The sequence below is a fragment of the Tenebrio molitor genome, chromosome X (genome assembly GCF_963966145.1).
Source record: "Tenebrio molitor chromosome X, icTenMoli1.1, whole genome shotgun sequence".
Classification (NCBI taxonomy): Eukaryota; Metazoa; Arthropoda; class Insecta; order Coleoptera; family Tenebrionidae; genus Tenebrio; species Tenebrio molitor.
The window spans coordinates 4,952,235-4,976,667 of record NC_091055.1 but is presented as its reverse complement, the minus strand read 5'-3'; the positions used below and the strand labels follow the sequence as shown (position 1 = coordinate 4,976,667).

Below are 24,433 nucleotides of genomic sequence, written 5' to 3'. Positions count from 1 at the left end.
ACAATACTCACAATTCACACAAAACTAAAGAACAATTTTATTAGGATTGTGGTAACAGAAATTGTTTGATTCGTATTTTTAATAGCTTTTATGGTCATTTTTCATTATACCGAGTGTTAATGGAACTCTTTAAAATAAACGTTTTTTGCATATTGATCTTTTTTTAATCGAATTTTTTTTTTACATTTTTCTAACCGCTAATTTGACGCTTCGCTCATGGGATAATCTTCAATTGAAACGAAAGAGAGTGAAAATGTTCTTGTGCCATAAAAAGTTTTTTTGAAGAAAGAACGACTACTGTTCTAATATTAACAATGAACAAAAGCAGTACCTAGCTTTCATTCGAGTATTTTAACCGAGTCATTTTTCGTGCTTCGTTATAAATAAATAGATGTATGAGCGAGTATGAATTTTAGGTTAAAAATTACATACATGTAATACACTTTGCGGAAAAAGTGATTAATTTTTTTTTTTCGGTATAGCACATTGTCGCAAGTCAAGAGACGATGTAGGCAACCAAATATTCTCTCTGAACAACAGAACAGATCGATAAGATGTAATTTAACAAAATCGGAAATTTTATTTTTAATATTCTAATATTATTTTCAAAAATACCTTACAATTTGACAATTTGAACTAATAAATAACGACAATTTTTAACATTGTTGTAAATGTTAAGAAACCGATGTGTATTGTGAGTTGCCTACACATACTTTTACTGTCGATGAAGTCGCAAGTCGGAAGTCGCCAGTCCCCGTAAAACGAGGACTCGCGCCATTGTCAGCTGTGGGGCTCTTACTGTCAAATTCCGGTAATTGCCGGTAATCTGGTCAGATGTTGAATGTGTTGAATGACAGTTAAATTTAAGTTTAATAGGTGCATAAAGAATAAAGATTTGCCATGATAATTTTAGCCATGATTACACCAAATTCCACTGAATCCAGATACTTTCTGGCAGGTGGTCTGTAGAACTTTTATGGCACATTTTCACATCAGCAAGCTGATACAGAAGGAAAGTAGACAACAAAAAAAAAACAAACAAATCCTCCATTAGCTTGTTTATTATAATTTTAATACTTTTCAAGAAAAAAAATTGTGGGCCAGTCGGAAAGGCGGTTGAAAATAAACTTTTTAAAACCTAATTTAATTTAAACAAAAAAAAAGGATAAAGAAGGTTACAGTAATGTGTTCTAATAAAACAAAAAACTCCGGCAAAAAGATTTGAACCCGGAGCGTCGAGCGATCGACCTGGCCCACCAGCACGAGAAACGCGTCAAAATTTGTTGGTTTCTTCTTTATTACGAACGTTCGGGCGTTTCCTTTCAGGTTGGTGATATGGGCAGTCGGGGCAACCACGTTGATTTTTGTTTATTCAAAAAGCCGTCGCACATCTGGCGACCTATCCTTGTAAAACATTTGAAGACGATTTGTGCATTGACTGAAATTGCGCATTTAAAATTCAAAATTCACTTCATTCCGGCCCGTGGTCGACGCTAATGAAGAGCAAATGAAAGCGAAAACATAAAAAAGCTACAACGAAAACGGTTACCACACAAGATTTTTGACACTGACACTGAATTTTGTCAAAAAAAAATACAAAGCACTTTTACTTTTAGCGTAATTACCTTATTCACTGTAAATGCTGAAAATTTTGTTCTTGATGCGTCATACACGCCTGTGCTCTTCGCAGCGTTGATGCACGGACCCTTGAAAAAATTCACGAGCTTCCCGAATTTGGGCACCAGCTGCCACGACTCGTTAAGTTAGTTTTACTGAATTTATGGGCTAGCTATGGACCAGCTATTTTAAATGCCCCTATGAGAAAATCAAGGATTTAAATCCGGAGATTTTGGCGGCCAAACTGCTACATCGGTACCTAAATAAAATAATCCGTAAAAATTCTGGTCGTTCTACTCATTTTCCCAACAGTTGTTCACAAAACTGTTGTCGTCGCACCTCATCTGCTGGTTGTAGGACTTGTAGTTTTTGTATTTGGTAAGGATGAAGGCCTTGTTCTTTTAAAGTGCGCCATACTACAAGGTACGTGGTGTGAAACTCCTACCTGAAGTGCTAACCTAGCGTAGTTATTCCAGGATTTGCTTCGACTCCTTCTAAAATCTGGGAACGATCTCTGCCACGATCTTCCATTCTTGGATAGAACTTTCCTGATTCACTCAACCGTTGTACCGTGGAAGTAAACGTTTTTGAATTAGGTACTACCCTGTCTGGATACTGTCCCCGGTACAATTTCACGTTTGTAAAATTTGTCATTTTAAACGATTTAATAACAAATATTCGATTATTAATACACTGCGCTGTTTGTAGCGCTTCAACTAATAACTAACCTATGCCAACCCAACCTCCGATAAGAAGATCCTTTTTTGTCATACACGAGTGTGTGAAGCGTCTGAAAAGCGAGAGTTCGCTTTTTCTTTACTATTGCTTTTTTGATTTCTACTATGCACCGAAGACAGATGGCTTAATTGGAGCAACATCGATTGTAGATGTGAAAATAAAAAATAATGTCCGTATTCGGCCAGAGATGTAACCGTCAAAGGTATAAAAACTAAAAAAAAAAATATTATTGTGCTTTGGATAAAGAGCCAACGCATCAGTTAGGGTACCTTTGAGCTGATGTAGAAAACCCTTGTGAAGTCATTTTATCATAATTATGTACTTTTCGTAAAAAGATTGATCAATTCCTCCTATCGCGTGCTGTCAGTTACAGTCGGCTCTAAAATAGAATAAAAAATATCCACCAGTCATGACTCATGAAGTACCTCCTCCCCGTCATTATTGCTCGTTTACCTACAATGGTCCGTCGGCTTATAAAATATCCTATTTGTCAAGTCTTGTCAAGTTGTCATAGATCAAGCCTCTTGAAAGTTGAAACAGGTAGTTCACAAGTATAGTGGGTTGCCTAATAATCGAATTTTATCCATTTTGTTGAAACTTTTGTTTATTTGTTTTCTTCTAGTCTAATTTGTTTTTCCAAAACCTGAGACAGTCATCCCGTAGAGACGATTCTTCTGAATCCAATGCACTTTTTAGATCGGCTTAAAATGAACAAAAATAACGTGATTTAGTGAAAAGCGTTATTAATTTAAAAAAATGAAGCGGGTTTTCAAGAAACTGGGATGAAATACGTTAATGTTTAACAAAAAATATAGTCAGCATAGCTTCAAACAAAAAACTGTGGAAAAATAACGTAAGTGCGTTTAGCAATCTCTTTACCATTGGTTAGCCAATAGTCTTAGACAATCACAGAAATAAAATACAATTAATAATAATCAAATGGAGATTTAATGATGGCTAAACTTATAAAAATTGAAAATATACTTTTTTAAAACATTTCTTTCGGTGCAAAAATGATGAAACAAACTGACTGTTATGAATGGTTATTATTTAAAACAATATCGTAAGCATTGTAATATAATTTTTCTGTGGATTTATTTGTTGCCCAGTAACTAAATTATTATCCATACATTTTAATTACAGAATTCAATAGTAAATTGTTTTTACATAGTAGCATCGAACTTTGTATTTTGAGCGGAACATCTTGTACAAATCAGGATGCAGATTCACGTGCAAAATAAGGGGTCTGACGTTAGCAACTTCTTTATTAGGTACTTAACAAGAATTTAATTATTCAAGCACCTTACTATGTTATTCACAAATCTAAATTGGCATTTTTACGTCACAATTTTTTTACAATATATTTTGAAGAAAGAGTTATTGTTACACTTATTATCAGTTATCACATCTTATTATTGTAAATTTAAACATATTTTTTTCTATCTCTTAAAATTAAAATCACTTTAGCAATCAATACTGTGGACTCTCATACTCACAACTTCGAGTAAAAGTGATACCTAGGGGAAATTATGCCGTATTGTTTTAAAGTAAAATATAGTCAATATTTATAAAATATAAAACAACTTTATCCAGGGTTTACTATATTACCCATGTGTATGTTTAGTTGCCAACATAGTTGCATTTTCGCATATTTTTGGTTTATAAGTGCTAAAGTAACAACATGTAGAGCTAAAGTCAAAACGAAACATGACAGGGCGGAGCTTAGGATGCGCGCTCTCCAATTTACCGCTGACAGGGGCGTATCATACGTCGTCAGTTTAGGGGCAAAAACTTAACCAAAACTCAATTTTCATCATCTGATGAAAGAAATTCTACACCGAGGTCATCTACTTTTGTTATAGAATCTTCTAATAGAATAATAAAAACTATCTTCATCTTCAGAACATTCCCCTAACATTCCTCTATAGCGTAAACAAAAGAAAAATGTTGACTCCGCCACTGTCATATACATAAGCTGGATTCAACTGATCTACATTCGTCTTCTGCGCAAACCACGTGATGTCATGTTTCGTTTTGACTTTACCTATAGTAATTTGTTATAACAAAGCCAAAACCGGCGCATGCAAATCTTGGCACATCTTGGAAATCATAAATACTAGATGACCTTTGATCGATTTTTTCACACATCCTCTCTAAATTACGTTATGTAAATAATTAATTTTAGGTTTAGGCTAAATATTTTATTTTGAAAGGTGAGATTGTGCTGGGCTTTTTCTTAGATAAGTGCGTAAGTGACTTGATCACCATGATCGTTGATTGAATTAAATACGAATTTGTAGTACTATAAAAAATTACTCCAAAATCAGTGTCAGTTATAATTGGTTAGTTATGCAAATTAATACTCAAAAAGTAATATGCTCTATTAAAACTCCCACCTTTAATCTGATTAAGCCAATGTCATATTTTAATTTGAGACGACCTATGAAAAATACCCTCACAAAAAATGGTCTAATCAAAGCAGACAGAGTTACTAATTTCCATTGTCAGCAAGAGTCATTTCGAAATAAGAATTTGGTCTTATGTAATCAAAATGACATTGAGTTCCTCCGTGATTATGTCGACTTTACTAAAGTGAAACTCTAGGTCGTAACATTGCAATAAGCAGCACCTTTTTTAAAGAAAAGTACAACTCACAATTTTATAGCAAATAATACCAGCAGAAATTTCCATTTTTCATCAAATATTTTGCCGTTACTCTCTCGCTGTAACGCACAGGTTCCAATCAGTGCGTAACCACAGAATGCACTTGTGCAACAATGTACAGCATGACATACAGAAGTATAAAGCACGTGACAATCAGCTGTAGCGTTGCCAAATCGTTTCAGATGCCATACACTTATTCGTTCGAATCGTTGATTTTGGTGTCTAAAAACATACCATGCGTTGTTTTTCCGGTACTTCAGCGAACTACTTTCAGTGTGTATTTTTACATACATAGTTCCGCGTTAAGTTTTCTCGGAAAAATAACGGCAGTAAATGTACAAACTAACCCGCCTAGTCATTTTTCGAATTTGATGAATTAAAGTGCGACGGGTAAGTGATCAAATAATTTCAGAATAGGAAAAAAAATCTAATAAGTAACAATTGTAACAAATGATAATTTTAATTGTACATCTATTGCGTGCTTGATACAACAGTTACAAGTGACGTTACGTACAACTTCAACTTGACGTTTGAGGTTATGTTTATCTTCAGGTTTGTTTTGATTTCGGCAAATAGTTTCTGCGTAACAGAGTCGAGGAAACCGGCCGGCATTTAAATATCATAAATAACGCAGTACCGATATGTTACTTGGTCGTCTGAAAAAAATACAAAGTACCAAGAAAGTGTGCTTCCTGCTTTCAAATTCATTGGCTGCGGATCTTAAAAATCGAATATATTGCGAAATATGAATTTTGTTTCACTTTCTTTATGGAAGATTATATAATTTTGTGAATAAAGGCGACCCAAGACCTGGGCTTGCATAATTGTAATTGCAGTCCACATACCTAGACCTAAAATGGAAGCAGATTCTGGCTGCCGCATCCGACAACACAAAACAAGTGCCGATGTTTATAAATTTCCACGTTCCTTGGAATATTGCGGAAAATTAGAGCGTTTGAGATTAGGGAAGGTGCGTTGCTAGTCTGAATCCGTACGTAAATATGTAATCCGCTTGTGTAAATAGCCGAATTATACTCTCACCTAATTTAGATTAAACGGAATTTTTTGAATCGGTAGTTGGTTCATTACGTGGCGGGTCATTTCTCCTTATAAACTTGAACTAAAAACGTAAGAGGAAAGATTTCTTTTAATTACGTTATATCACTTTCATGACCCAGTTAAAAGATTTATCCTCAGAAAATAGCTGGAGCCGGATTAAAGGTTTTAAAGCGATTTAGTGCCCCTTCGAAGAGCGGAAAATACGAAATCTCTTAAAAAAGCACAACTAATCGATTTTAATTATGGCTGTTGTGCAGCTTTCGCATGTAGAAAATGAAATTAAAAGTGAAATCGCAACAAACTACGACTGTCGTACCACGGACGAATACAAAAGAGAATTTAAATTTTTTTCGTTTGTATAACCCCCTGAAAATTTTTCACGGAGAAAAATACTTCACTATTCCAATAAAGAACACGTGGGTTTTACATAATATACATTTAAGGATGGGCCCTGTTACGAAATTACTCAATTCCGCATAGTTTTATATAATTGTTATGTCTTGTTCTCCACTCTTGGAGGCTCGATATTTTATAATGTTATGTGTTATCTAAGTCACAAGCGAAATAATTAGATAATACGCTTGTTAGTTATCTTGTAACGTAAAACCCGGAAACGACAACCATGACTTTACTACGATGCAAAGAAAAAAGTTGACCCACATTAACATCATCACATATATTCACTTTTTTATGTATACACATTTTGTCAATTTTGTCAACATAAATAAAACTTTACTTTACTTCGTAATGTTATACCAGGTGAATCTCAAAGATTTCTACTTTTAAAAAAATAAACCACGTTACTGGTGACCTTGCTTCCAATCGGGTATTTTTTTTAATACCCTTGAAATAAATATAGGAGTGTTTCGTTTGAAGATTAAAAATTAGGGTCAACTGATCAATTTTTCACCACTTTATAAACCAGCATTCCAAAATTTAGTTTTTCAGTTGTGCTAAAAAAGAAGCGAGGATAGTTCAGCAGAATCGCTAAGTGTAAGTCGTGCTTTGATCTCGGTTATTTTGTGGTAGTTTTATTTGTTCATTGCAGACGAAAAATTCGATTTATTGGGGCGTTAACGTTTCAGACTACGATTTTGAATTGTCGCTCCGTAATCTCTGAAATTACCTGTCATTCAGCGTGAATAGAATGATAGGTTATTGACGGTTGTATCAAAGAAATTTCCTGAATGATTTTTTGCTCTGTCCAAGTTCAATGTCAACACTACATTTCAATGCCATCAAAAATTTTTAACAAAATATGTTCATAAATTTTACACATCTGACCCTGAACCTGAACATTTTCCCACTGTTCGTATTTTTTATTCCTGCTTTAAATTGCGCTCTCAGAAACTAGATCGATCGTATTTATTATTGATTTATTTATATTTTGTGTTGTTGATCCACATCTTTTAAATTTGAAACAGTCAATATTTTGCAAGACGTTTTTTAAAAAAAGACGTTCATATAAATAATTGTTTTTTGTTTTTGGTAAAAAAGTCGTTCCTATCATGACATTGACCCTTTCACACATCTGTCTAGACAACAGTTGTAACTATTTTCGCTTGACATCGAAAGTAAACATGAAGCATTGCTGTATTATCATATTAAATATAAAGAAGAAAATTACGCAACAGAAGGGATTTTCTTGAATGTCTCGAAAAACACCCAGACATGCTATCGAGAAAAATTATAAAAATTATTTATAAATTCTATTTAGAGAGGTACAGACGTGAGCTTTCACGGCCATTGTGAATCAGTTCCAAATTCACTACCTATTTCCGGGTTGGTGACCGGTAATTTTTTTTGAATCATAATTTTTGTGTCGAGGCGTAACACCCGGAAATTATGGGGCTGATATTAATGAAATAACCTTACAGGAAGCAACATTTTTAACCCATATTCAACAGTATCAATCAATAGGCGTCAGGTGTTGATGGAAATGGTGGGAGGTTTAGGTTACGCTCGGCAATGTTCACATATAGATAAAAAGAATTTTATTAAATGGTATTTTTAGATCCGACCATTTGTTATAAAACGTGAAGTTATTTTCAGGGCCTCGATAAAATCTGAAACCCCACCACTGTAGAATATCAATTTGATAATGGATTAATTTGGAGAATTTAGACCAAACTGTGATTATTAACACGAAGATACACATTATTCCATTACATGTAAAAAGTTATTTACTTATCTTTTCAAGTCTATTTTGATCTATTGAAATTTATTCAATTTACTTGTGTAAAATTTGGAACGTGCACGAAATGAGTAAATGTAACTTCATGTTTCCTGAATGTTGCAGTTTCTATACAGATAACAAGTGAGACAAATTCTCCTCGCACTGTCACTGATGAATATAAATTCGTATTTAGTCGGTGGTGCAATTAATAGATAAATTTTGAAGTGCCACATTGCGTTAAAATGTTTGGATAAATTACCCGTGAACGTTCGTTAATTCATTATTTACTTTGTGGGAGCTCCTGTTAATGTAATATTTGTTAAAAAATTTTCAATCACAAGTTTCCAAATACGATTTCACCCGAAAGTGCTCACGGTTTTAACGATTACTTAGTCATCGATTCTTTAAGTGATCCCATTCCTTAGTGAAGAAAGGTCCTCTATTACACGGGTTTTACCATATTGCGACATCAATCTGAACAATTTGTCTTCTAGATTACTCACTGAAGATGTGATAAAAATAAGAATGAGCCTAACTGAAATATATTCTAAACTGGAGTTTCAATTTTAGCTGGTTATAAAAACGTCACGTTTGATCAAAAATACACTTACTTGCACCATACAGGGTGTCTCAAAATTCGCGAATTCCGAATTCAGAACGTGGTAGGAAAGGACCCAGTGGAGTTCGAAAAATATTCGCTCTTCCTGAAGAAGATATAAGCACTTTAATTTTGTTCAATAAATAGCAGCCTTCATATCCACAGTGACAAAAACTATTCTAGCTACGTTGCCATTCCATTTTTAAGAAAAATTACAAACATATTCATCTACACCATAAATAACAATAAACACTGAACTTTTCAGCCTGTATTTGAAGAAAACACACTTCAAATCAATGTATCTTTGTGGGGGCAGTCCCGATTTTTTTTTATTTCCATATTTGGACTACTGAAGTGATCCTCTACAACGCTCTGAATTCGGAATACGCGAATTTTGAGACACCCTGTATAATGCCCAATTAAAATTAAAGGGTTGAGATTGAGATTTTCAACAAATCGATTTTTTTTGCTACATTTATTATTTATACTTTCAAGAATATTTTAAGCGTTTAAACATGTAAAAAAAATAAATTTTTAAAGCATTTTAAACATTTACATTTTTGACCTGTACGCTGACGCGGTAAATTTTTTGTTTTGTATTTTTCTCGAAACTACTTTTTTCAAACTGGTGGACAAAATATCTCGAGATCTACTTAACCAATTTTTATGAAATTTATGCCACATATTCTCTATAATATTATTTAGGATGTCGCTCATTTTTTATTAATTTTTGAAACTCAATTTTTTTCCAAACAGACGTTATTTCTACAAAAAAAAAATTCTCAGCTATTACCTTTCTTTACAAGATGTTTTTTTTTTATTTTTCAAGCGTTGTCAGAAAAAAATTCCACCATAGACAAGAATTTTCAAAAGAGGGTCCTACTCTTAGACCACTTATACAGGCTGTCCCAGAACTGACGAATCAGATTTAAAGGGCATATTCTTTAGTCGTAATGAAGGTGAAAAACGTTAAGAAAATAATTCAGGGTGCAATAACTTCTTAGTTATGAATTTTTCAAATTGAGCAATAGTGTTCGAGCAGTTTTCACCAGAAAGTTCTTTCCTTCAGTTACTAAGTAACGTGTAATACCCATGAATAATAAAAATGACTACTAGAATTATGTTGCTAAGCAATTTAAAGTGTTCGTTGAATTTACCTGAAACTGAACAGCGATCTTCTGATTGGTCAACTTTAATTGTTACTTACAAAAAATATACTACACTCTGACCATTTTTTTAACGTTATTACTTTCATTTATCACCAAGGAAACGCGAAAACGCGAGTTCTGGGACATTCTGTATTTCTCCAGTTCTTAAAATTTTTTTCATTCTTCTTTTTTTAGTTTGTTCATAAAACTATAATGTATTTCCGATAGATAAAAAATATTTTCTAAATTTAGTAGTCGCGTCAAAAAAGATTATGTTTTTATACAGGCTGTCCCAGAACTAGCGTACATCCCTTTAACCACGTGCTCCGCTCTTTCTGCTGAGAAAGATTTCACTAGAATTTTATTGTTTAACCTTATAGTTTTTAAACTACAGCAATTTTAAGTTAGCCAATCACAACAGAAAGATTACAGATAAATCTACCGTGAGCTGTTGTTTCCTAGGAAACGCTGGATTAAATTAATATTTGTCTACGATGATTGGTTAAATTAAAATCGTTGTAACTTAAAAACAAAAGGATCTAAACAATTTTTTTGCAGAATCCATTTCGGAATAAATATTTACATTTGCAGTTAACGGGATGTACGCCAGTTCTGGGACACCCTGTATACCTATTTTTCAGAGCGCCAAAGTGGTGTAACCTCTTAAACACAATCTAAATATTTTATTATTATGTGGTGGGGGCGTTCTCGAGATGTTCTCGCCCCATCTCGTTTTTGAACTATTACGAAAAATTGCTATAGAAAAATTGATTTTTATTTTTACATACCTACATTATTTGGTTATTTCAATTTTCTGATAATTTTTTTACGAAATATAATGAAATCAAGTGGGTGGGTAATTAATATAGATGTTATTATAGTTTGAAAATCCAAAAAAAGTGGAACCGGTAAAATATTTGAAAAATAATACAAAACAAAATACATACATACAGGGTGTCCCAAAGTTGCGAAAAAGCTCCATAACTTGTTTGTTATTAAAGATATCAACTTTTTCTTTATTCTAGATGATAGCTACGCTTCTACTGCATATTCAGAAAATATTGCGGTATATATACAGATTGTCCCAATATTATAAAAACACTAAAGTTATGTTTTTTTAAATGGAAACTACCCAGTTTGATTTTATTTTTGAACTATATTCTAAATTATGAATCAAATTTATACAGGTCGTTTTTACTTCTCTGCCATCGTTTTTAATCAGTGGCGCTTTTTTTACCAGAATTTGGAATTGCAAGGGTCCCTTCGAAAATTCGTACTTTTCAAATCGTTGCACATAAATTAAAATGATTGACGCTGTTTGATTTCTGAATGTTTGCTGCATCTGCTGAGTGTTTACTCAACAACCTGCTTAGTCGCATATGCCTACTGCGATTTTTTAAACATAACGAATTAAAAATGTCAAAAACTCATTTTTTTCAAATGGCACCCCGTACTTATTATTGCACTGGTCGAAAGCTTTTTTGACAAGCTTTTGAACAATATAAGGTTTGTATAGTCGAATCTGAAAATCTAGGGTGCTATCCTAAAATCGCTAAATTTGGTGCAATTTTTCCGTTAAAAAGACAATACAAAAATCTAGTAGGCCTAACAAAAGATAATCACACAATATGGTCACTCCATAAAGATGAATCAATCAACAAAACAGTGTTTAACAATTAAACATTTAATTATTTTAGTGATTTTTAGTGATTTTAAGATAGCACCCTAGATTTTCACATTCGGCTATACAAACCCTATACAGCTGGAAAGCTTGTCAAAAAAGCTTTCGACCAGTGCAATAATAAATGCAGGGTGCCGTTTGAAAAAAATGAGTTTTTGACATTTTTAGTTTGTTATATTTAAAAAATCGCAGTAGGCATATGCGACTAAGCACGTTATTGAGTAAACACTTAGCAGATGCCTCAAACATTCAGGAATCAAACAGTGTCAATTGTTTTAATTTATGTGCAACGATTTGGATGGTACGAATTTTCGAAGGGACCCCTGCACTATCTAGGGTGCTATCTTAAAATCACTAAAACAATGAAATGTTTAATTGTTAAACACTGTTTTGTTGGTTGATTCATCTTTATGGAGTGACCATATTGTGTGATTATCTTTTGTTAGGCCTACTAGATTTTCGTATTGTCTTTTTAACGGAAAAATTGCACCAAATTTAGCGATTTTAGGATAGCACCCTAGATTTTCAGATTCCACTATACAAACCTTATATTGTTCAAAAGCTTGTCAAAAAAGCTTTCGACCAGTGCAATAATAAATACGGGATGCCATTTGAAAAAAAATAGTTTTTGACATTTTTAATTCGTTATGTTTAAAAAATCGCAGTAGGCATATGAGACTAAGCCGGTTGTTGAGTAAACACTCAGTAGATGTAGCAAACATTCAGAAATCAAACAGCGTCAATCATTTTAATTTATGTGCAACGATTTGGAAGGTATGAATTTTCGAAGGAACCCCTGCAATTCCAAATTTTGGTAAAAAAAGCGCCACTGATTAAAAACGATGGCAGATAAGTAAAAACGACCTATATAAATTTGTTCATAATTTAGCATAGAGTTCAAAAATAAAATCAAACTGGGTAGTTTCCATTTAAAAAAACATAACTTTAGTGTTTTTATAATATTTAGACACTCTGTATATATACCGCAAAATTTTCCGAATATGCAGTAGAAGCGTAGCTATCATTTAGAATAAAGAAAAAGTTGATATCTTTAATAACAAACAAGTTATGGAGCTTTTTCGCAACTCTGGGACACTCTGTATATGGATTAAAACGTTTCCGGCGAAGGTTTAACTTTGTGCTTTGGACACGCTGTTTGGAAACAAGAAAGTAAAAATTTTCCAAACCACCACCGGAAACCAGTTGATGTTCTGTTTGGGGTTGCGACCTCTCATAATTTCATCCTTAATGGCGAATCGTCGGTCTTGTAAAGTATTTTAATCGAGTGAATAAATACTGAAAGCACCCACCGAAGGTATTTCGAGCCTGTTTGCGAGCTTTCAAGCTCCGACCTAATGTAGAAGTTGCAGAAGCCGAAATTATTTCATATTCGCCGCAAAATAACAAAACGGGAGAAAAACGCGATTGAAAAATACACATCTCGGAGGGAGTCAGTCTATCGGATAATTTTGATATCTCGACCCTTAACTGGAGTTGTATAAATTGTCATGGAGGGTCGGTTCTGCTTTATTTCCGTCGGAAACAAATGGAGATAATATTAAATGCTACTGATTCAACTTATTATCTCGGCTTAAAATATATGTGTAGATAACGTAATTATGGAGATTTGAAGTCATTTCGGCTGGGGTGTTTAAAGAAGGGGTCTAATAAGGATTTCATTCTGGCTAATTTACATTCTTTATAAATTGTAATTAAGGAGTCCTAATTTTCAGCCCCGGCAAACTTTATTAATAAAATCGGCTCTATTTGGTTAAATGTTTATTCAACAATCGTTTGTATTTTTTATTCATCGTCCTGTATTGGCTAGTGACATAGCTGTGACAAGCTGTGACTAATTATTCTATGAATGAAATTATTCTGAGGAATTACGTTCATACGATAATTTAAATTCTCTTCTCGTTCCTCTCCAGGAAGATTAAAAATGGAATGAATGAGGTTTCAAGACAACTTTTCAAATTGTTGGCTTTGTGGACATCTGCTAACAGTAATATTAAGACATTTTTCTTGTCAGAACAAATTCTTCCTGCGGAAATAGAAAATCGATTTTGTATCAATGTCACTTAAACATAAAATATTATTTTATCATGGAAAAATTATATTTCACCAAGAATTTACTCCTCACCGATACTTTACTAACTTATCGACGAGCATATTTTCCTCACCTGTCTGTTCACTTCGTCCTGACTTAATTTATTACAAAAATAATTTAACTCACTCACGATTTTATTAATTAATAATCTGGTATTGTACTCGTCTTTCGACGTTGCGTCATTTCCCCTTTCTTTAAGGGCAAAAACTTGTTCCATATTAATTTGATTATTCTACCACACTGTGTAAAAACTTTTAAAAACAACATTAATTTCGTCGCAGTGTACAGCTTCAGTCCCGTGTAATAAATCGTTTATTTTCTAACTTGCACCCGTGAAAAAATTATGTTAGACACGTGAAAATGATTGTTCTCTGTTCATTCACAAAACGTAAAGTAGCACCTCGAGGGATTACTACGAGTAATGGTTTATTCATTTGATTTTAAGCCTTGAATGGACTCGCTTTACAACAAAATAGATCTGCAACGTGTAGTACACAGAAATAGTATCAACACAAAAATAGAAACAATTTTCCGTTTGTGCTATAATTAGTTTGTCTTCGTTTCGCACCTGCATTTTGGCAAATATCGTAGAACAAAATCTAAAAACTTTTTTAATTAAAATTTTTCATTTACAAAATTTACAAAACTGCTTTGTCTTCTTCATGTATCACAGTTTTTTTCATTTTTCAAGACTCATTATTTCTAGAGCCCCATTGTTTTGACAAGAAAGAGTAAAATAAACACTTTAATCTCTATTTATATTCCCATTAACAGTCAAATAAATCTAGATTGTGCAAGAGATTTCGGAAAATGTTCAAGTTTTCGTGTATCGTGGATCTGAAAAATTAGGTACTAAACAGAAAAGTGTCAAGTATACCAAGCAATTTGTTTACATCTGCATCACTTTTAATTTTAAACTCGATAAGATAGCCTAGTGTGGTATATAATCCATTAATTTACATAATTGGAGTAATTAAAACCGTTTCAGGGAAAGATCCGATTTATAAATATGTATGAGTGAGTGATTTTTTGGATAGTGGAGTTGAATAGCAGCGACGAAGATTTTACAAACTGCAGCAGAGTGTTAATGATTTTAGCCATATTGGACCCGAGACCGGAAGTCCCCAGTATGGATCCTCTTATCACAGCATGAACGCAACACTGACGAAATACAGCTCGTCAAGTTCCAGGAATCGCACCTTCACATCTGCCCTATATGTTAGAGTGATATGTGGGGTAGTTTTCGTCGTTTGTCCCCATTCACGGCAAAAATCGAAATTAGTTGTGCCTTGTGCGTCAAACGTTCGATACGGCATCCAGGCCGGCCGAATCTCGATCAAGTTTAGGGTCTGTCGCAACTTAGATACTAGTTAATTCCAATGTCACTCGGTATGTTGTGAAATTTAATCAAATGTGTTATTGATTTTGTGTCAGTTGGCGAACTTGGCTCTGATTTCAATTTTTGAATACTTATTTCAATTTTCTTTTTTCTCGCTGTTCTTAAATGTCCGACTTTTCCACGACGTTATCAACACCTGTTTAACTTGCTGCAAACAAGAATTATTTTTTTGTACAGGCTCCTTATAAAATATGTTTAAATTTTGATTAATTTTTTGCTTGTTTATTATGATTCTGAATTCTGTTCCAGTGTGTTTTTAGAGCAGTAGAGATATAGTTAAAACTTGTTTTTTAAATAATCTGGGGAATTTTAACGCCTTAATTATTCAGGCAAATTTTATGTTTCTGTTCCACAAAATTGTATTGTTTAGACAAGGCGCAACAGAGGAAAAAATATTTGCAACATTTTTAAAATAAAGTTGTTGTTCTCCATATTCTCGTAAAAAACTAAAAACCAGTCAACATTTTTCTTCATATTTATTACAATTTTTTTGGCATAATTTATACATAATTCCAATTAATATTTACAAAAATAAAACAAATTAAAAACAGTATATGTATTATTAAATCTATTTCTTCCCTAAATACCACTCGATAGAAATCAATAAGAACTTTTGGAAAATATTTCTTGGAGGCAAGTATATATGAAAATTTGTTTTTTCTTTAAATCTTTTCATCTTGTAATATTTTGACATATGTATTTACATGCAGTAGAAAAATTCATTACGACATGTAACTTAACAAGCAGACAGAAAACATTATTTATTTACTGCTTTTCTATTTTCACAATTTTTTGCAACTTGTTAAAGTTCAAAAGCTCGACTGAAATTGCCTTTACACTTGACGCCTTGGCAGAGATTTATTTTAATTTTGCAGTTCTGTGAGATTTCAATTATTTTTTTCAAATTTCAAGCAGAGAATTGCAAGAATAGGTCAAAAACTGTTAGCTAATATTCGGATTTATTGTTGCAAATAAGTGTAATTAGCATCATTGTGAAATTTGTAATTAGCCCGGTTATAGAGTTATTGTAGTGATTGTACGTCTTTATGTGTCAAGGGATTGATCCAACGACGGTAAAGCACTGTCGAATCATTGCATTCGCTCTGAATTTTTTTTCTTTTTTGCGTTCACCTTGGTGAATTTTGTAACAAATAATCTAATGAGTAAAGGTTACAATAAAATAATTAGTGACATTTTACACTAATATTGTGAAATTTTGACTAGTTTTTGATCGTGATGAGTTGAATTATTTGCGAAACGTGCAAATCTCTTTGAAAATCACGTGTTATTGTAGCTTGTATCTAAATATTTATTTATGCGAAATTACCTCAAGTTCCTAAAACTAATACCGATATTCTGTTTATTAAGGTTTAATTTGAACGTTTCAAGCCAAACACGATCCCGAATCAGTATTCGTGAGGCTTCTGCACTGATATGGATTTCAACTTTCGAATAGCTAACTTTTGTGACAACCCGATTAAAATTTCTCCAACGTTTGATTCAATATTAATTATTTTCCATTTATAATTACACGTATTAGTAGAGATGCACATTAAACAGAAGCTTCGTGTTTATTTTTAAACGTCATCGTAAACTTCAAGTAAAGTTAAGTCCGGCCTCTTGAAAGCTTTTGTAAACACTCAAACTTTGTACAGTAAATAATAACATCGTAAATATGTGATTTGTTGCCGAGATTTTTGTCAACCCGCTCTTAACAAACCGTAGCTATTTGTGTTCAACATTTGAAAAACAAAATTAAACGACTCCAATAACTAACAAATTAAACGAAACTGTTTATGTTTTCGGTAGCCGTGTTTTGCCAAGTCGATGTATAGTTGAAGCATTTGATTCCGAAACACCAAGACATCAGCGTCGTTCATATAATTATGTGCACCTCTAGCATCTATGAAAATATGGTTTGTAATATGTAGGTACATATATGAGTATAGCTTCCTTCAGCACAAACACAAAAGTGTTAAACTACAGCACTATCTGCGTTACGAACTCAATATTGCTTGACTAGTCCAGTACATAATTATGTCAGAATACTTTTTGATCGTTTAGATGTACGATGTAACGGGTGATTTTTTTTAATTTGGCGTCGAAATCGGCGTTGAAGAGTCGATTGTGAACGCACCACTCGAATACAACTCTGATCAGCTATTTAAATCTAACCTCACTTTTTGCGTTGTTTGTGTTTTTAATCTGCAACTTAAAAATCAGTGTTTTTAAAACGAGTGATTCATTCACAATCGACTCTTCAACGCCAACTTCGACGCCAAAAAAACACCCTTTAACTTCACAATATTAGTGGCCTCAGTCAAATACTTCGACTATAGGATTTTATTGTCATCTGCTAACAAATATCACTAAGGACCGTGTGAGCTAGTGTTGGCGAAAATGTAACTGTCGATGTTAGTTCCTTTTGGACAATTATTTTGAAACTTGGACCTCTTAACCATTTTAAATTCTTGTGCTCTGAAAGAGGTAGAACGCTTCAATGATCCTATTAATAATCTCGCAGTCAAACACACATGTTAACACTGCACCTCACTTGGTGGCCAGATTTTGTCGATTTTTTGCATCGTTGCATATTGAAAATGCACGAACTGCACCTCACTCAAAATAGAGCATACATTAAATCTATATTTTTGTCTCCTCTGTTGGTTTGTTATTTTCTTGTTTGCTTTTGTTTACGACGCCTTGATTTGTTGTTTTTAGTCTAAAATTAATCAGGTGTTGTGTGACTTATTCTGGTCGGTGTGATGTCTCGTTTCTTTGGATGGCACCACTGGCCACAAATAACGTTCCCATGATTCTCGTCGCATTTCCGTACACCCTTCGAAGACTGATCAAGAGGGTTGTGGTGTCGGATCAATGCTATTTGATGAGTTATTTGCTACTTAACATGACAATAGATCTAACTTTAACAGAGTGTTTATGATGTAACTAAGCTATTGTGCAAGGAACGTGGCTAATTCCGTAAACATCATACGAGTTGTATTTCTGTAAAGTGCGGAAGGAGAATGACCTTGAGAATTAAAAGAAGCAAACACAGGTATTTTTAAGTGCAAGTGGTTCATTGTTAGGAACTGGCACAAAAATGTTCAGTTGAGAATGGTCAGAATCTCAACAGAACACACAATTGTGGAAAAAAAATGATTCGACGTCATACCCTTAAAATAATGCACCGAACAAAAAGACAACTATCCAAGCGCATTTGTCTTCAAAGGAAGCGAGTAAACCTCAAATATCTGTTCCAAGAACGAGGATTGTTCTTGGTTTAGTTCAGACATAACCCGATTTTGTCGGTACTTCTTATTTCTTTGACTGGGAGCAACAACCGTACTTTGACACTCTTTTAAATCTTGGTACACACCTTCAAGTATTCGAAAATTATCGAGTCCTTGGATTAAAAAATCCGTATAGCAACAGCAAAAATGCTTACTCATTTCTAATGAAGTTACTGATTATGTCTTGATTGCAATTAAAGGAAATTGCTAGTGAAAAAATATTCCACTTTTATCCTGACGGGTTAATAAAAGGATTTGAACAGCTTATTGATGACGGAATTCTTGTAGATAGCAGTCAATATAGAAATTACACAATGTCTAAGGGCGTAAGTGAATAATCGTTTTGTAAGTTATTGTAAAATTTTGTAATGTTTGTATTATATTAAAAAAAAAAACAAATCATCAGAAATTACAGTTCTACTTTATTTCCAACGAGAAGACAGATCAATAGATAGATTAAAAATTATGATGAGGTTGTAATATTAATTCAATTTAAAAATATGTAATGTGACTATCTTTGTGGGATATTGTTTCAGATATATGAATAATCGCAGAATGCTTGGTACACAGTAATTTCTAATATTTTGTTACCCTTTTATGATGATAGAGACAAAACTTTTTGGCTGACGTATTCTTTCAGTAAATATTAGTTGACACTTTTGCTGCGAAAAGCTGAATAAATAAGTACAATCAGTAATGTTAACACAACCACCTTTCCGTCTGTTGGGTTTAATCGAAGGATCTGACAATTACACTTCGTGTCCACTCGCGAATTAACTACACGACCGCTTCAGATTGCATTAATTCCGATTTAATTTTAAAACATGCTACATGTGTCCTGAAGGATTGTGTTCATCCTGAAGCTTGCATTTCCGAATAAAGCCGAACAACTAAACGAGGTCCTTTACCATAGCCATGCTTTGTGAAAGAGAGAACTTGGATATCAGTCAGTCCTCAACTTCTCGGATGTGCTAGTGCTGCCACTCTCACCATCAGTGAAAACTCGTGCTCTCTTGGAAATTAAGTGCATCGTAAATTCATTGATTTCCAGGTAAATTTTGAACAGTTTCCATTCGGGTTTTTCACCGCTGTGATTTTTAAATATTAATTGTCCAAATCTGGATTAATTTCACTTGTTACGTCGTCATGTGCACTTTTTGCATTTGTTGCTATTGTGACTTTGGTAAAAGTGAGCTGGTGAAATTGATTTTGGCAAGAGAAATTTTTTCTTATCTTTTTTTTGTTCTTATTTTTCAACCGAAAAATTCCACCCTCCGTGTTAAATCAGACGTCTTCCAACTCAATTCTACAATTAATCATTTCCCTTTCTGTAGCAGATGCAATATAAGAGCAAACCACATAAATTCTTTAAATAGCCGAAAGCATCCGAATGTCCAATTAATGGAACAGTTCTAACACCTCGTCTTATTATTAGTTCTTGTTTATAGATTTCGAAGTTCGCTGAATAATTTGTTAACGAATTAAATTCGCCGGGGTCGTTAACAAGTATTTTTTCAGTTCCAGATGGCGGAAAGGGCTAAAATCAATTTAAGAACTAGTCAGATTGCAGACAATATTGAAATCTTTCAAACAAAGAGCTTGAAGATCAAACGTTTAAAGTTCCTAATGAAAATGGAGACGAGTTTGTTTTAATATGTTCGGACTTTTTCGATAAGATGTTCGTAAAAAAGAGGCGATAAAATGCCGCGACTTAATTGGATTTACTCTTACGTTATTTCCCAACATCCCCTCATTTGTTTTTTTGTTGATAATTTCCGCTTTGGTGGATTTTAATGCAATGAAAAAACAATACAATGTTGGTCTTAGCAAATCCATTCAAATTATGTCTCCGTGAAACTCAGTTAAGCAAACGTGACATCACCGGCTTCTTGGGGGACAGTCTAATAAGACTCATTTAAAATCTTTTTGGGAAACCCGCGCAGTTTATTACTTCCGAGTACTACTTATGCACATATTGCATTCACATATGAATGATGATAAAATTCTGCGAATGACTCTTCACCGAGTGTAATAATATTAAACAAGAAGAAAAAAATAATTTGCGTAACAAATTGAGTGCAAATGAAAATCGCCAGACTTCATCGGAATTTGTAAAACCGCTACGAAACCTGAAGTTTAACAGACTTTCAAAACATGAATGAATAATCTGGAAATTTCTGTGAATTTGTTGATGACTTACGATGTAACATTAAACATGTTTGGTAGGACTAAGAGATAGTCCTGAATTGTATTTCCCAAAAAAATAAAAACAAAATAACTGTGAATGTTACAAACATTTCTAAATTAATTTGATTGTTTCGATCGCGTGCTTCTTATGTACATTTTCTTTCCTTGGCCCATTCGTAGTTTTTTAACTGCCAGTATTGTGCTCTAGGTCAATATCAAGAGGTTTTGTAAGTGAAGCGTTACTTCCCAATTCGCGAAAACTCAAACACATGTCTCAATATTTGTTGGACGGCGGTTGACAGATGTTTATTGTCTTGTGGTTATTCACGACTTTTCACACTCCCTATGTATGATTTTAGTCGAGTTTCTCAGTTGTGACTGCTTTCACTATATTTTTATTCAATTATTTAATTTCATAGCTTCGTTGTTGTGACTGATTTTTATAGGACTCTGTAATTACTTTTAATTGTGATGATATGTAAAAAAAAAATTTCACTTTTAATTTTACACTCCAGAAACTCGTTTCGTGCAAATTTAAATCGTTTAATATTGTTTTTCTGTTTTGTAAGTCATTAACCCAATTAGTTTTAAATTCACAGGCATAATTATGGATGAAACACCTCAAAAACATACTTGTTTTCTTTAGAAAAACATTCTTGTTTAAATGGTCTTTTTTCCATCAAAAAAATACATATGTATAGTAAATTCAAAAAACTCCTGAACTGTCAAAATTACATTTTAAATCAAATGCTTATTTTGACTGTACTTTGGTATAAAAAAATTTAGTTAAGAGTGTATCGCCGTCAAAATCTAGTTACAAAATATATTTAGCTGATTTAGGTTATGTTTTCCTTTTTAATGAAGATGTTTTGAACACTTGAAGCGAAATACAGCAGCTAGAAGAACTGAAGCGGTTTAATAAAGTTTATAAAAAACGAAAAGAAAAACAGAAGGTGACACTTGACAAACTGAAAACAGGTAATAAACTGCGACCTGTAAACAACAACCAAAATTAAAAATCGCTAACAATTGCCATTTTGATTTGACAGTCTAGGGGCCAGTTTATAGAATCGAAATTAAGGTAATCGTAATCAAATGCCAGATTAACTGAACACGTGATCAAACTGAACCAATTGAAGTTTCGGATTCATGAGTTAATCGCACATTAAAATTGAATTCGAATTAAATATTTAATTCTCTTTCTATAAACTGGCCCTAGATGTTTTTTACATTTCACATCTGACTGAATAGCCATGATAACAAATTATTTATAAGTTCCCTCGTTTAAAGATTGCTTCAAATTGTACCATCGGCAAAGCACATGCTGGCTGTATCTGAAAAAAAAATCTGTTGAGTAGTAAATCTTCTTTGTAAGAAGAACTGGCGAATGATGGCCTCTTCGAGACTATATTACCTGCATAAAACCTTATAAGTGTTGTTATTAAATAGTAAATATTACGAAATGTAAGAGTTGAGGTGTGATTAACAATAGGAACCATTGAAGGTTAGATGCTGAAAGTATTTGCTTGTGGTGTTTTCAAAAATAATTTCATTAATGATTCAGGAAGATAAAATGTGTACTGTGTAAAAAGTTTCCTAGTTAATAATTACACTGACCTGTGGTGTAACATATAACGAGCGATTAAAAATAAACGATCAAGATAATTCAGTAATGAGTGTTTGCAATCGAACTTGGTTGTGATGTTTTTGTCAGAGCCAATTTTCTGATTATACACGTCAAGCAAACACAAAGTGTAGGTACAGTCTGAAAGACAATAATTTTATTTCCAAAATTACGTTTACATTCTGTTATCTGTCAAAAAGAGATTTTTACAATGAATATGAATCATGCAAAAAAAATCCTTTTCATAAATTTTAACTACTGATTGTAATCTGCCTAGAAGTGCAACGAGTTAATTTTGTAGTACAAAAGAACGTGTTGGTCTTTTCTGTACAATTTATTTGGAACGGATTTCTATGACGAATCATCTGGTCGCTTGTTAGTTCCGCTTGTTATGTTATTTGTTTGCATAATTAGTAAACAGAATGCAGAGCGACGTTAAAATGGTCCAAGAAAAATATTAAATTAAAACCTTTAAACACCGACTCTTCTATTTATTTAATGATGTTAGTTCTGATATGCGTCCATTAATATGCGTACAGATATAAAGTTTCTCTTACACAACTCAGTTTCCATCTATAAATAGTGAAAAATGAAACAGATCGATTTGAAATCGTCGTAACTTTCGAGAAACGTGTATTTGCGCTTGTGAAAACAAATATTTTCAATTTTGCGAAAATTCGCTGCCGGAATCGGATGTTTTGATGGGGATTGAGAAGTGAAGTGTTAAAGAAAATGCCCGAATAAAGTGTTGCCAAATTTTTGTAGAGTCGATTGAGGTAAGAGCGATTGGTAATTTAATTCATCTTTGATGCCTCAAGGAATTCGCGGTTCATTAGAAGAATCCATAGTGAAGCTTTTTAAAATGGGAGTATGTACCAGCTCGTGAAGGTTTTCTTGTTGGCTAGATCGAACAAATCGCTCTTAAATCTTTCGTAAGTGGATAGTTGTTGGAAAAATCCAGATGTGGTGTATGATTATCAACTTAGAGCTTGGCATTAATTGAATTAAAATTGTTTGCTTGCCATTAGGGCTTTTCCGCAGGAGATTATTTCTCGTCTAGTCTATTATCCCCGCTTCGAAAGTACACGGAAACGTGCCTGGGCCCCCTTTTTGATCCGAAATTTTGGGCATTCCTGGTTGAACTGTGTGCAAAGTTTTATTTACACGATCTCTGTTTTTGTGTTTGGATCTTGTCGAAGAATTTATTTGCCGTCATCGTTTCCATGAAACCGTTTTTTCTCTTTAAAAATAGGTTCCAGTCTGTTCTATTTTTTCCAAAGGGATCATTTGTATACGGAGAACGGTTTTTCTCCATATTGATTCATCGTCTGCCGGGAAATTAACTGAAACACTTTCGCAATGCACCGAATTCCGGCAAGTGTACGCCATTATTAACGTTACATCCTATTTGTCGTCGGAATGTTAAAACAGTCGAAATTCATTGTCATGTCGTCCGCACCACGAAATTATGCTTATTGAATAAATTTTGAACTGGCGGTGCGAACCCGCGACCGTTCCTACCGCCCCCGCTCCTGACCTGGCCCAACTGGGTTATTTCCGAAAAATGTGGCGAATTTTCGCAGACTATATTAAGATCTCGCCGACGAACGTTTATGCAGTCTAATTAAGTGGAAGCTACCCTTCGTTGTATTTAAAAATTCCTGTGCAGTTTCAAATTCCACCCAAGTAATTAAATGTTTGTATACTCAACTCTCCGGTTATAGATTTTCGTTAAATTTTAATATAACCTTCCGAATCTGTTACGAACGAGTTGCGTTATTAAATTGGTCTTTGACCCCAAAATGCAATATTATTATTTATTATCCATCACGAATTCATTTTCCGATAATTGCGTAACTTACAAAACTGACAGGCCTCGTCCTGGTCGCCAATTTGTTTTATACTCGGACGCTTAATTAAAGAAATCACTTCTTTGACGTTCGACACAACTAAATCCAATCACTCGTTTCGCTAATGAACTTACCATCATCGAGGCCTCCACTCTGACTCGTTTCTTCGTAGTTAGAAACACAGATAATTCTCGGTCATCTATTATTTCAATATTTAATGTTACGCAAGTGTTGATTGTAAACGGCATTAATGTCGTATTGATTTGTGCTTTTATAGGAAAAGTCAATA

At 33.5% G+C, this 24,433-nt stretch overlaps 1 protein-coding gene and 1 long non-coding RNA gene across 9 annotated transcripts in view; one reads left to right on the top strand and one right to left on the bottom strand.

The window, feature by feature from the left end:
- Positions 1–24,433, top strand: part of LOC138139743 (3-hydroxy-3-methylglutaryl-coenzyme A reductase-like) — a 48,540-nt gene that overhangs the window by 2,174 nt on the left and 21,933 nt on the right. The window contains exon 1 of one of the 2 annotated variants that reach the window (XM_069060198.1): positions 19,397–19,534. The exons of the other annotated variant lie outside the window; for it this stretch is intronic. The gene's annotated coding sequence lies outside the window, so the exon portion shown is untranslated. Of the gene's footprint in view, positions 1–19,396; positions 19,535–24,433 lie in introns of those variants that run through there. 2 annotated transcript variants of the gene reach the window in all.
- Positions 1,044–24,433, bottom strand: LOC138139763 (uncharacterized). Of its 7 annotated transcripts, none has more exons than XR_011162369.1 (4): positions 24,279–24,433; positions 2,625–3,056; positions 1,626–2,566; positions 1,044–1,438 (listed from the first exon to the last, which is right to left on the bottom strand). It is a non-coding gene; the product is annotated as an uncharacterized lncRNA (long non-coding RNA). The 7 variants fall into 7 exon arrangements; XR_011162370.1 differs by having other exon boundaries at positions 1,044–2,566; positions 2,625–2,734; positions 2,781–3,056; XR_011162366.1 differs by having other exon boundaries at positions 1,044–2,566; positions 2,625–2,734; positions 2,809–3,056.